The 15,176-nt window shown below is 35.3% G+C and overlaps 1 protein-coding gene across 1 annotated transcript in view; it reads right to left on the reverse strand.

Annotated features, from left to right (window-relative positions):
- LOC125862275 (anthranilate phosphoribosyltransferase, chloroplastic-like) overlaps positions 1-15,176 on the reverse strand; it is a 1,111,005-nt gene that overhangs the window by 896,959 nt on the left and 198,870 nt on the right. The window lies entirely within an intron of this gene.

The following is a 15,176-nucleotide window of genomic DNA, read 5'->3' on the forward strand; positions in this document are numbered from 1 at the left end:
CCCCTACAAGCCATTCTTTGTTAACGATAGTTCTCGATAAAAAATAGTGTTGAAACATTCGTCTCCTTCAAGTTTTTTTCTTAGTTTTATCAACAAAAAGAAGAAATTATTTTAATATGTTCATAAAAAGTTCATCAGCTTAAAATTTATTCTCTTTTAAGAATAATTCTGTAAACTTTCCATTGCTATCTCATTTTTTTTCCTTTTTAAGAAGAACTCTTATAGTATTTGTTTTCCTTAGTTTTGTTAGAACTCAACCAACGACATAACAAATACATATGTTAACTTGAGATATGGAAATTGCTGCACTTTTTGTCGATCTAACTAATTTGTGGATGCAAGTTTATAGTAGGTAAATACATGTATCCTTATTTTTGGTTATGTGTTAAATTTAACAGGATGGTGGTTAAGCATATTTGATATTTTGAAGTCCGGTTAGCATAACTTTTGTCTTCTGTCAAAGTTCTTTGTAAAGAGACAAACGTAAAGTCCTCTCCTCTTTGTTTTATTTGCATCGTTGATGTTTACTATGTGAAATTCTTTCTTCACTGTTTTAGCTCTCTAAGTATAACGTGGGGGTTGTTGGCTTGTAATGAATGTTTACTAGACATTGTCAAGGCTCACATGAACTAATCAATTCAATTACTACTCTAGTATAATCATTTTTGACTTGTTTCATCTTTTCTGGTGAATATTTCTTCCCTTGCCTCATAGTATTGTTAGTCAGGTCATTATTCGTCGTATTTAAATGATCTTAGCACTTCTCAGTTCCTGTTTTGTTCTTGTTTCGGGGTGATTAACTCGTCTCAACTTACACTTCGCTCTTTTTTTACAACTTGTGTGATTATCAAATTTAAGCATATAGAATAGTTGATATGAATCAGGATATCTATTCATGGCAGTCACATTTTGAGTGTCTGTGTGTGTTTTTTTTTAATGCCAAATGTAGGTAGGAACACATCATTTTCATAAAAGTTTAGATAAAACCTACCTTGATTATATAACGGACATTTGTTGGTTGTTTGATTATTTTTGAATGATAAAGTGTTAACTACTTGCTAGAAAATCTGCCTACAAGCTGATTTTGAATTTTCCCTCTTTCTGTATCCGGAAATAAATAGGACACCTCAGAATTTTATAGTAATAAGAACTAGAAAGGAATGGCTGTTAATTTCATTATAGAGTTCTACATGTGTAAACAAAAGTTCAAAGTTTTTTTTTAATGGTACTGTGTATCCTTAAGTTCCCCCGCTCTTGCTGCACGTTTCAGTTGGTACACAACTATATTTTTTTTCGTATGAATTAGATGTCTTTATGTTTACTTTAGCTTTGTCTAATACCTAGTAGGATAATTTACAGTATCCTTCACTTATCCCTTTCTTTACGAAACCATATGTGCTAATATTGTTTGCTAATTCTTTTTTTTAATCCTATTCTTTTGTACATGGGAGCACATTTGGAGTTGTGATACGACTCCATTCATCTGACGCAAATCAGATTTGTGCTCATCAATATATTATCAGCTCGTGTCTAGCAACCTTTATCGCGTCAATAGTGTGCAATGCTTCCTTCTCGCTTCAAAGTTTCATATGCTTTATATACAAATATGTGTTGCTATTTTTGACTAACATTTTCCATATTAATGTTTTTCATATTTGTATTTAAGCTTGCTTTATTTTTTTTTGGGTTTATAGAAACCAATTGAGAGCGATAGTAAGACGTAGTCGTTCATCTCAGCTCATATTTATGTTAAATTTATGTTGATCCCTTATAGCCTCAATGACTTCAATTTCATTAGTATAGTTTTTAAGATTACCACCTAACCGTATTTGTCCTTGTTCTGTATTTGTAGTACCATGCTTTTTTTAGGGTGAAGACATTGATTTGCTGGAAGACAAGTACCTCTCATTTGAACTAAACATATTCAAAGTTCCCTCACAGTTTTTGAAGAATGTCAAGGTTATGCCAATTTGTAGTCGTACTGTTAGTTTTGATGCAATAAAGCTCCATCAATTCTTGAAGTTCTTACTTGAGCATGCAATAAATCCCAATAAAATTGTTATAGTATCAGAGAATAAGAATTGCAACATTTGTTCTACTAATACCTCAAATCTAATGAGGCATTTGTTAGATTATCCAACAAGTTCAATTATTTCCATCAGACCAATTAGTCATAATGTTTTCTATTCCTTATTTTTTTCTCTTATTTTTGTTGACATTTTTTTTCATTTTAATGAGAATAACTTGTTATGAAAATTAAATTTTGTGCTAATCATCTATTAGAACAAAAAATAGTTGATCGTCCCTTAACCTATGGTTTGTGCTCGCAAAAAGTAGAGCTAGTTTACATATCCCTCTACAAGGATGGAATCAACCTTCTTGGGAGTGGACTAGCTGACTGGGCGACCTAGATTGATTATCACTCTTGCTAGTTGGGCTGGAAGTTGACTCGATTACTTGATATTGTGGTTACTTGGGTTGGGAGCCTCACTCTTGTTTCTTGGGTTTGGATTTGTGGTGCCTTTATCTCTTGTAGACTTTGTTACTCTTTATACCTATCGATCTTACAGGGGTCTATTTGAGTTTCATTTTAACATGGGCATGAGTATACATTCTAGGCTTATATGGATCCAGTTAGGTTAAGCCTAGATGTACTTAGATTAACTTTCAATATGGTCGTATGCTTTCTTTCATAACCATTTTGACCTCCGATCTGTTACCATAACTTTATTTCCTTCACAACAATCTTGGGATTAGGGTTATTCAGGATGAATACTTCTTTTGATTCCTTGTGAGGGGACGTTGATTCACAGTGGCTTAGTATTGATTGATCTCATATTTGACATCCTTTTGGGAGTCAACACCACTCGGGACACTCTTTCTAGTTGGATGGATTTGAAGTGGTCTATCTAGATGGGCGGCTTTGATATTTTGAGACTCTTTTTGGAGTCGACACTCCCCCATTTCAGTCTTGCTAGTTGGGCTTGGGAGTGGACTAGTTGGCTCGACGACCTAGATTGAATATCACTTTTGCTAGCTGGCTGAAAGTTAACTAGATTATTAGATATTGTGGTTACTTGGGTTGGGAGACTGAATTTTGTTTCTTGGGTTTGGATTTGTGGTGCCTTTCTCTCTTGTAGACTTAGGTACTATTTATACATGTCGGGCTTATAGGGTCTATTTGATTTTCATTTATATATGCTTATATGGGTTGGTTAGGTTTAGCTTAGGTTTACTTAAATGTACTTTCGATATGCTCATATGCTTTATTTCATATCCATTTTGACCTATGTCTGTTTCTAGATTCTATATTTTCATATTGTTTTTACCTTTCTTGCACAGTCAACACTTGATATCTACAAAGTACCTAGTTTTTATACTCATGCTATAATCTTTATATGTTTCATCATGCAGGTGCGGTGATTGTTTGTGCAATTAGAAGAATTAGGGATTTTGAGATGAGTGTGAGCACTTGGAGTCTTGCACCACCTTATCTCATTCTAAACTTATTTAGCTAGTCTTTTTCATTTTTGAACAAGCTTTGTTTTTATCCACTTTTCTGATTTTTACTTTTATTTTTAGACAACTCTGTACTTTTGATTTCTAGGTTATGGTAGGGACCTTTTGTATATTGTTTTTTGTTTGCTCCCGCTTTTGTTTTGTTTGGTGGTTTAGTTTGATTTCTATATAGTTGTACCCTTATACTTTTTGCTTGATATTCTATGTTACACATTAGTTTCCCTACTTGAGGGTTATAGTATATGCGCTCATGACTCGAGGAATCAGGTCATGAAAAGTTGGTATCAGAGTCCTAAATTTGCTTGTATCACTTGTAAAAAGCTATTATGAATTGAGGATTTTTAGATCGGTATGGAGACATTTGTATCCTTTCTTTAGGAGGCTATATGATGTCTTTAGGAATTGATCCTCTTTTGTATCACTTTCATGCAACGTGTGTGTAGTTAGTTTCTTGAAATCTCATTTGTTTCATTCTTTTCAGAGTATGGCTCATACATGCCATAGAACAGCTCGAGGAAGGGGTCGACCTCAACTGCCGGCCAGGAATGCAACACTAGCCCTAAAGAGAGACAGGTGTGGAGCCATCATCTGACCCTCTAGTAGCTTAAGTTCCAGTTCAATCAGAGGGGTCAGGGCCATCTCAGTTGTCACCTGGACCCTCTAAGGTTTTGTACCTTTATGCAACCATTGTACAATTTCTGATTGAGCTTGGGGCATGTAACAGGATAGAGTTGCAGCAACACTAGCACCACAGGATCAACCTACAACAGAGGCACCTCAGGTCTAGGTACCACCTAGAGGTGCCCAACCCGTGAATGTGGCCGAAGCCATACCTTTCAAAAAGAAGATTCTTGGAGTGTTTCTCATACTCTAACCTTTAATGGTTTTGGGGCTGTGGGTAGGTATACCCAGAAGGTTCTTACAACTTTCCATTAGCGATATGATATTATACTTCTAGTGCAATCGAGAGGAGTCGAATTCACAGCGTATATTTTAGATGGGTCAGCTAGTAAGTCATGGCGTACCTTCATTTAGACCAATTAAGTTAGGTCTCCTCTTTTCACTTGGACAAAGTTTTTGGAGGTTTTTTTTAGCTTGGCTCATCCCTCGCAACTTCAATGATAGCCTCAAGATAAGTTCTAGAAGTTAGAGCAGTACTCCCATGAGTGTGTCATTGTATGATGCAAGGTTGCACAAGCTGTTCCACCATACTATTGTGATGCTACCTAATAACAAGAAAAGATTTTAATGCTCTGTTTGTGGGTTATGGTATCAGCGGATAGAGACTTAGTCTATAGTTTCTATGGGTCATTTATTTCTCGATGTTATTGATCACGACCAAACTATTGAGTAGCTTAGTCATGATCCCCAAAGCGGAAATGAAAAAGGTCTACAATGATGCAAAAATCTTGAAGGTGTTGCTTGATTCAAAGAAGTTGGTCATAAAACGAGTCAACAACAGCGTATTCTGCTTCAGCCATTAACAAGTTGACTGAGTTATGTTTCCTAGTTGCTCATAATACAAAGCATGGCCCTAAGAAGTGAGCCATTTTAGATGTGCTTTTTCTACCTACCAAGTAAAATACGTAGTCTGCAAATGCAAATCTGACCAGATCAAATGAATCATTTGTAGGATACGAGAGAACTAGGCTCAACGTTTGTTTGAGATATCACAAAATCCTTTTGATAGCCTTCAGATGGGATTTTTTTTGTAAGATCCCGTACTTTTTCGCTAATCGTGCATAATATATGTGGCGTAGTATGGCATGGTTATATGAGGTGTATATGACTTTGTATCATACATTGGAGATTAAGATTGGAAGTAGGTGACAATATCAAGGAACTTAACTAAAGTTTTAGGTCAAAGGGACCCCTCAAACAAAGTTCATGATAAAAGAAATGGCTCGGGTAGAACTTGGCCCGTTTGAAAGGTTTAACTTGTCCCATACCTTGTGGATAGACCTATGAGTGTAAAACATGTTAAGAATAGTGTGTTACGAGGCATTATAATAGCACAAGGGTCGTATGTTAAGTTTGGAAGTCAAGAAAATTAGTGAAACTAAAGTCGGCAAAAGTTATCGAAGTTTCTCTAATATTTTTTTCTTAACTTTGGGTCAAATGTCTTGGATGTTTTCTCCCAATATAAAAAGAGTTAGAAGGCCTATCACCCATTAAATCGAATGCCGACGAGTCTAGTTTGCAACACATAAAACCCCGTATCCAACCGACATCGGAGTAAAAGGTTATGAGTGTTTTATTACGGACTGCTGGGGTTAAATCCGGGTCGGGTAAAAAATGTGGTATGTCGGCTTACTCAACATTTTAAGCCATGGAAACATTTCATTTTACTTCCAAACCAGAAAAAAAGATTGAGAGAAGGTTCCTATGGAGTACTTCCATGATGAAGGCCAGTTTTCGACGGTTTCTACCACTAAAGATTACCCCCGTGCCTAGAAACGTGATCTTTACACGTTGTAATCATTTTCCTCTTCTACTAGCTGCGTTTGGAGCAAGTTTTTGAAGAAATAAGTTTGTAGTTATTGGTGTTTCTTCAAGGTTTACACTTGGTTAAATAAGGTAATCATCTCGGGACTCTTTTATGATTGTTTTTATGAAGTTCTACAGACATTTTGTGAAGTTGAGGCCATTTGGCAAATCTGCCGATTTAAGAACAATTATGGACTGTTTATAGGTTTGTAGCAGCTGTGTATATATAGTGTTTGTGAAGTTTAGGACGTAAGGAACAACTTTCGTGAAGAATCTACGGCCATTCGATCGTTCATTGAAAAGGTATGTTAAGGCAAAGCTACGTCACTCATCCTGGGAAATTTCTAAAACTCTGAATGTGATATATTGCTATTCTCTTGCTAGAAAAACCTTTAGTGAAAGGCATTGGGATCTCAGCTAAATTATTTTCATGATTATATAATTTTCATATTTCACTCGTTCAGATAAATACAGTGTTCAACATGTACATGTTATTTTATCAGTTTCCTTGATTATATGTTCGCACGTATGAATTTGTATTCTTCCTTGGGTGAAGTGAATTAAAATGTCATGCGAGACCCTTACTACTTGTGACCAGCCCTCTTTCTCTACTAAGGTTATTATTAAAGCAAAACTTTAAAGTAGCTCACGACCTTCAAAACTCTCAAATATAATTTAAATGTAAACTATTAAAACACTTGGTTTTTGAAATATTTCTTTTATAAATTATCTAGGAACCAAGTTAGGAACTAAGTAAGTCACCTTAAACTTGTTATGAATATCAACAAGGTTAGGTTATCCTTCTAAAATTCGAGTTAACTTTTCAAGCTTATTTGGAAGAACATATCAAGTTCCATGATATTGTTATATGTTATACAAAAGTTATTATGGGGTTATGAGAACAAGACTACAAACGGGCCAAGATTGGCAACATGACAACAGTAACTCATAGGTGTTATAAATCCATGACATGACATGCTATGCATTCTAATCCCGAGAAATAATCGGGAGGTATGGGGCCTATTACCTATATTTATACATATGAGACATATATGGCCACAAGTTGGCGAATATAATGTCAGTTCTCTACCGGAAAGCACCACCATTGCTAGCATTTGGTTGGGTATGTTATGCATTTGCATCTATATATATATGTATTCACAACATACGATTATACGAGCATACCATTCATATTTAAGTTGTAGGGGGCTAAAGGTCAGCTATGGAGATTATTTGGGTTTCAATTTCTAGTGGTATCTCTATTACCCTTTTACACTAAATGTTTATGATTTTACTTTTCTCTTTACATACCAGTACATTTTTATTCGTACTGACGTCCCTTTGCCTGGGGACGCTGCTTTTTGTTTTAAGTGAGCAGGTACAGGGAAGGACCCTAATTGACCCACCCGCTAGGATTCAGGTTCAGCTGTGAGTTGGTAAGCTCCATCTTATCCTGGGCCTATCAGAGGATGTTTACTTTTTTGGTACAGTTTGGGTATACTTTTTATACCTGTCGGGCTTATGGGGGTCTGTTTGAGTTTCATTTTAACATCTGCATGAGTGCACATTCTAGGCTTATAGGGGTCTATTAGGTTTAGCCTAGATGTACTTAGATTAACTTTCAATATGCTCGTATGTTTTCTTTCATATTCATTTTGACTTTCGATGTGTTAGTATAAGTTTGGTTTATTCTCGGGCGACTTGGGATAAGGGTTGTTCAGGCTGGATACTTTTTGTGATTCCTTGTGAGGGGATGTAGATCCAAGGTGGCTTAGTATTGATTGATCCCATATTCGACATTCTTTTGGGAGTAAACACCACTCGAGACATTGTTTCTAGTTGGATGGCTTTGAAGTGGTTTGTCTAGATAGGCGACTTTGATATTTTGAGAACCTTTTTGGAGTCGACACGCCCCCATGTCAATCTTAATAGTTGGGGTAGGAGTGGATTAGCTGGCTAGGCGACCTAGATTTAGTATCACTCTTGCTAGTTGGGCTGGAAGTTGACTGGATTAATAAATATTGTGGTTACTTGGGTTGGGATCCTGAATTTTGTTTCTTGGGTTTGGATTTTTGGTGCCTTCCTCTCTTGTAGACTTAGTTACTCATTTGAACATGTGCATTAGTGTATGTTCTAGGCTTATAGGGGTCAGATAGGTTTAGCTTAGGTGTACATAGATTTACTTTTGGTATGCTCGTATGCTTTCTTTCATATCCGCTTTGACCTCTGTCTATTTCTATATTCATTCTTTTCATATTGTTTTTACCTTTCTTGCTTAGTCAACACGTGATGTCTACAAAGTATCTAGTTTTTATACTCATTCTGCAATTTCAATTTGTTTCGTCATGCATGTGCAGTGATTGTTTGTGCAATTAGAAGAATTAGGGATTTGGAGATCAGTGTGAGCACTTGGAGTCTTGTATCAACTTATCTCATTATGTACTTATTTAGCTAGTCTCTTTCCTTTTTGAACAAGCTTTGTTTTTTCCACTTTTGCGATTGTTACTCTTATTTTTAGACAACTCTGTACTTATATATAGTTTTTTGTTTGCTCTCGTTTTTGTTTTCTTTTCTGGTTTAGTTTCATTTCTATTTAGTTGTACCCTTATACTTATTGCTTGATATTCTAGGTTACACATTAGATTCCCTACTTGAGGGTCATAGTATATGCCCTCATGACTCAAGGGATCGGGTCATGAAAAGTTGGTATCAAAGCCCTAGATTTTCCTGTCTCGCTTGTACAGAGCTAATATAGATTAGAGATTTCTGGATCGGTGTGGAGGCATTTGTATCCTTTCTTTAGGAGGCTATAGGGTGTCTTTAGGAATCTATCCTCTTTTCTATTGCGTTCATGCAGCATGTGTGTAGTTGGTTTCCAGAAATCTCACTTGTTTCATTCTTTTTCAGAGGATGGTTCATACAAGCCATACGACAACTCGAGGAAGGGGTCGACCTCTACTACCGGCCAGGAGTGAAGCACTAGCCCTGAAGAAAGAGAGGTGTGGACCCTTCGGGTAACCCTCTAGTAGTTTAAATTCTAGTTCAATAAGCGGGGTCGGGGCCATCACAACCATTACTTGGACCCTCTATGGCTTCGTACCTTTAGGCAACCATTGTACAACTTCTCATTGTGGTTGGGGCATGCAGCAGGCTAGACCTGCAGTTGCAATAGCACCACAAGATCAGCCTCAGCCTAAAGAATAGGCACTTAAGGTCCAGGTACCACCTAGAGGTGCCAAACCCGTGAATGTGGCTGAAACCACACCTTTAAAGAACAAGATGCTAGAAGTGGTTCTCATACTCTAACCTCTAAGGTTTATTGGGGCTGTGGGTGGGAATACACACAAGTTTCTTACAATTTGCCATTAACGAAATCATATTCTAGGTCTAGTGGAGTCGAGAGGAGCTGAATTCACAGCGTATCTGTTAGATGGGTCCGTTAGGTCTCCTCTTTTCACTTGGACAAAGTTTTCTAAGTTCTTTTTTTATCTTGGCTCATCCCTCGCAACTTCAATGATCGCCTCAAGATCAATTTTACAGGTTAGAGAAGTGCTACCATGAGTGTGTCAGGGTATGATTCGAGGTTCCACAACTTGTTCGACCACACTTCTATGATTCTACCTACTAACAAGAAAAGAATTTAATGTTTTGCCTGTGGATTATGGCTTCAGTGGATGGAGACTTAGTTTATAGTTTCTGTGGGTCATTTATTTCTCGATGTTGTTGATCACGGCCACACTATTGAGTAGCTTAGTCATAATCCCCAAGGCAGCAATGATAAAAGGTCTACAATGATGCCAAAATCTTGAAGTTGTTTGATTCAGAGAAATTGGGCATAACACGAGGCAACAACAATTCTGCTTCATCCAAAGAAGTGAGCCATTTTGGATGTGCTTTTTGTACCTACCAAGTAGACTACGTAGTCTGCAAATGCAAATCCGACCAGATCAAATGAATTATCTTTAGGATACCTAAGAACTAGGCTCAGCGTTAGTTTGAGATATCACAAAATCCATTTGGTTGCCTCAGATGGGATTTCTTTGGACATGATTGGAAGCATGCACATAGTCCAACACTAAATAAAATGTTAGGTCTGTTAGCCATTACGCACAATAGAGATCCGATCATTCCTATATACTTTGCGTCATTTACGAGGACCAGGTTCATCTTCTTCAAGCTTCCTTGTTGTTGAATTTTTAGTGTTATTCGTCTTTAGTTCATTCATGTTAAACTTATTTAGTACTACCTTTATGTACTTCTACAGATGAGTTGAATTGCCAGATGAGGACTGTTTGATTTGAAGACCCAAGAAGAAGTTAAGCTCTCCCATCATCCTCATTTAAAATTTGTTGCTCATCAATCGTGCAAAGTCAGCCCCATGGTTTGCATAATTTCCTCCAAAGATAATATCATCTAGATACACCTGAAATATGAGCATATTGGAACCCTGATTTCGAAGAACAATGTATTGTCAATCTTGCCTCTTGAATACCCGTGTGTAAGCAAGAAGCATGGTAGGTGATCGCACCATGCTCTTGGGTTTTGTTTTAATCCATACAAAGCTTGTCCTATTTGTACAAATAGTCAGGATGGTCAGAATTTTAAAATCAGGGGGTTGTTTGTCAAATTAAAGAAACTTTGACCACCTAAACAAGAACTGGGTACTTGTTAAATTTTCATAGACAAAAATGCAATACATTAAATAGAGATTTTATCGTGAAAAACCTCCTTACACAAGGGGAAAAAACAAGGATTTACCCTCATAGCATTTTAAACCAAACTTCCCTAACTTGAAAGAGCAACTTTACATTACAACTCTATAATGAAAAAGACTAACTCTAGTAAATCACCTAAATAGGTCACTCTAAATGTTCAACAATTAACTATAATCATATACTCTACTCTCTAAAAAGCCAAACTCACTTTTTGTTACAAAACCTCACAAATTCTCTTTCACTCTGAGTACAATTATCTCTAAACAATAATTCTAAGATGAACTAATCCAAACTAAGCCTATAGAAAGAAAAACCTAGTTGTAGTTCTTCTTTCTTATGTTGTATACTCTTTAGTGTCGCACTGCTCTGGCCACTAAATTCTCTCAATCTATGAATTTCGAAAGTTGTTTTTCTCTTTGTCTAATATACTTTTATAATCATGAATACAACCCGAATTGAATCCTAGAAGGAAAGTAATTATTTGCCTAAAAAAATTTCCTTTCCGTATAAGGAGTCTTGTTCACTATTTTGCCTTAATTAGGAGTGTTTGTCTTCGACCCGTTATTTCTTCTTTGCCGCTCTTTTATCTTAGTTCTGGTAAAAGCTTGTGAACTTGGTTCACTTTGTCATTAACAAAACTTTACTCAGAATATTGTTATGTCATCAATAATTTATTTCTCCTCTAAGGACTCAATTTCTCGAGTATCTATCAACATATATAGAGATTAGTAAGAGAACTCGATATCTTGACCATGGTTCTTTTTAAATGCATTGTTGTAAAATATCAATTATATAGTCATTAAGCTAAATCAATAGAAATTATTTGCATAATGGAAATCAAGTCCTACCAATTGATACTCCTACAAAATAAAAATACGATGTGGAGATGTGAATAACATCTCATTTAACATAAAGTTGTCGTCATGATGATGCATGTGAGTTTGTCACGTCTCTCCTTATATTTTATGGATTCAAATATAATTAAAAATTATAAAAAGGAAAATAATAATTTTGAAACGGATTAAAAAGGAAAATAGGTGTGAAAAATTGAAACAAAGGACTCTATCTTTTACAAATGTGTATGAACTAAATAAAATGTTAGGTCTGTTAGCCATTACGCACAATAGAGATCCGATCATTCCTATATACTTTGTGTCGTGTACGAGGACCAGGTTCATCTTCTTCAAGCTTCCTTGTTGTTGAATTTTGAGTGTTATTGGTCTTTACTTCATTCATGTTAAACTTATTTAGTAGTGCCTTTATGTACTTCTACAGATGAGTTGAACTGCCAGATGAGGACTGTTTGATTTGAAGACCCAAGAAGAAGTTGAGTTCTCCCATCATGCTCATTTAAAATTCGTTGCTCATCAATAGTGCAAATTCAGCTCCATGGTTTGCATAATTTCCTCCAAAGATAATGTCATCTAGATACACCTGAACTATGAGCATATTGGAACCCTGATTTCGAAGAACAATGTATTGTCAATCTTGCCTCTTGAATACCCGTGTGTAAGCAAGAAGCCTAACAGGTGATCGCACCATGCTCTTGGGTTTTGTTTTAATCCATACAAAGCTTGTCCTATTTGTACAAATAGTCAGGATGGTCAGAATTTTAAAATCAGGGGGTTGTTTGTCAAATTAAAGAAACTTTGACCACCTAAACAAGAACTGGGTACTTGTTAAATTTTCATAGACAAAAATGCAATACATTAAATAGAGATTTTATCGTGAAAAACCTCCTTACACAAGGGGAAAAAACAAGGATTTACCCTCATAGCATTTTAAACCAAACTTCCCTAACTTGAAAGAGCAACTTTACATTACAACTCTATAATGAAAAAGACTAACTCTAGTAAATCACCTAAATAGGTCACTCTAAATGTTCAACAATTAACTATAATCATATACTCTACTCTCTAAAAAGCCAAACTCACTTTTTGTTACAAAACCTCACAAATTCTCTTTCACTCTGAGTACAATTATCTCTAAACAATAATTCTAAGATGAACTAATCCAAACTAAGCCTATAGAAAGAAAAACCTAGTTGTAGTTCTTCTTTCTTATGTTGTATACTCTTTAGTGTCGCACTGCTCTGGCCACTAAATTCTCTCAATCTATGAATTTCGAAAGTTGTTTTTCTCTTTGTCTAATATACTTTTATAATCATGAATACAACCCGAATTGAATCCTAGAAGGAAAGTAATTATTTGCCTAAAAAAATTTCCTTTCCGTATAAGGAGTCTTGTTCACTATTTTGCCTTAATTAGGAGTGTTTGTCTTCGACCCGTTATTTCTTCTTTGCCGCTCTTTTATCTTAGTTCTGGTAAAAGCTTGTGAACTTGGTTCACTTTGTCATTAACAAAACTTTACTCAGAATATTGTTATGTCATCAATAATTTATTTCTCCTCTAAGGACTCAATTTCTCGAGTATCTATCAACATATATAGAGATTAGTAAGAGAACTCGATATCTTGACCATGGTTCTTTTTAAATGCATTGTTGTAAAATATCAATTATATAGTCATTAAGCTAAATCAATAGAAATTATTTGCATAATGGAAATCAAGTCCTACCAATTGATACTCCTACAAAATAAAAATACGATGTGGAGATGTGAATAACATCTCATTTAACATAAAGTTGTCGTCATGATGATGCATGTGAGTTTGTCACGTCTCTCCTTATATTTTATGGATTCAAATATAATTAAAAATTATAAAAAGGAAAATAATAATTTTGAAACGGATTAAAAAGGAAAATAGGTGTGAAAAATTGAAACAAAGGACTCTATCTTTTACAAATGTGTATGAACTAAATAAAATGTTAGGTCTGTTAGCCATTACGCACAATAGAGATCCGATCATTCCTATATACTTTGTGTCGTGTACGAGGACCAGGTTCATCTTCTTCAAGCTTCCTTGTTGTTGAATTTTGAGTGTTATTGGTCTTTACTTCATTCATGTTAAACTTATTTAGTAGTGCCTTTATGTACTTCTACAGATGAGTTGAACTGCCAGATGAGGACTGTTTGATTTGAAGACCCAAGAAGAAGTTGAGTTCTCCCATCATGCTCATTTAAAATTCGTTGCTCATCAATAGTGCAAATTCAGCTCCATGGTTTGCATAATTTCCTCCAAAGATAATGTCATCTAGATACACCTGAACTATGAGCATATTGGAACCCTGATTTCGAAGAACAATGTATTGTCAATCTTGCCTCTTGAATACCCGTGTGTAAGCAAGAAGCCTAACAGGTGATCGCACCATGCTCTTGGGTTTTGTTTTAATCCATACAAAGCTTGTCCTATTTGTACAAATAGTCAGGATGGCCAGAATTTTAAAATCAGGGGGTTGTTTGACAAATTAAAGAAACTTTGACCACCTAAACAAGAACTGGGTTCTTGTTGAATTTTCAAAGAGTAAAATGCAATAAAATAAAATAGAGATTTTATCTTGGAAAACCTCCTTACACAAGGGAAAAGAACAAAGATCTACCCTTGTAGCATTTTAAACCAAACTTCCCCAACTTCAAAGAAAAAATTTAGATTACAACTCTATAATCAAAAAGACTAACTGTAGTAAATCACCTAAATCGCTCACTATAACTGTTCAACAATTAACCATAATCGTATACTCTACTCTCCAAGAAGCCAAAATCACTTTTTGTTACAAAACCTCATAAATTCTCTTTCACTCTGAGTACAATTATCTCTAAAAAATAATTCTAAGATGAACCAATCCAAACTAAGACTATAGAAAGAAAAACTTTCTTGTAGTTCTTCTTTATTATGTCGTATAGTCTTTAGTGTTGCACTGCTTTGGCCACTAAATTTTCTCAATCTGTGAATTTCAAAAGCTGTTTTTCTCTTTGTCAAATATACTTTTATAATGACGGATTCAGCCCAAATTGAATCCTACACAAATTTGCCTAAAAAAAATTTACTTTCCGTATAAGGAGTCTTCTTCACTATTTTGCCTTAATTAGGAGTGTTTTTCTTCGACCCGTTATTTCTTCTTTGCCGCTCTTTTATCCTAGTTCTGGTACAAACTTGTGCACCTGGTTCACTTTGTCATTAACAAAACTTTACTCATAATATTTTCATGTCATCATTAATTAATTTCTCCTCTGAGGACTCAATTTCTCGAGTATCTATCAACATATATAAAGATTAGTTAGAGAACTTGATATCTTGACCATGGTTCTTTTTTAATGCAATGTTGTAAAATATCAACTATATAATCATTAAGCTAAATCAATAGAAATTATTTGCATAAATGGAAATCAAGTTCTACTCATTGATACTCCTATATAATAAAAATGCTATGTGGAGATGTGAATAACATCTCATTTAAATTAAAGTTGTCGTCATGATGATGCATGTGAGTTTGTCACGTCTCTCCTTATATTTTATGGATTCAAATATAATTAAAAATTATAAAAAGGAAAATAATAA

Source organism: Solanum stenotomum, chromosome 4 (genome assembly GCF_019186545.1).
Source record: "Solanum stenotomum isolate F172 chromosome 4, ASM1918654v1, whole genome shotgun sequence".
Taxonomy (NCBI): domain Eukaryota; kingdom Viridiplantae; phylum Streptophyta; class Magnoliopsida; order Solanales; family Solanaceae; genus Solanum; species Solanum stenotomum.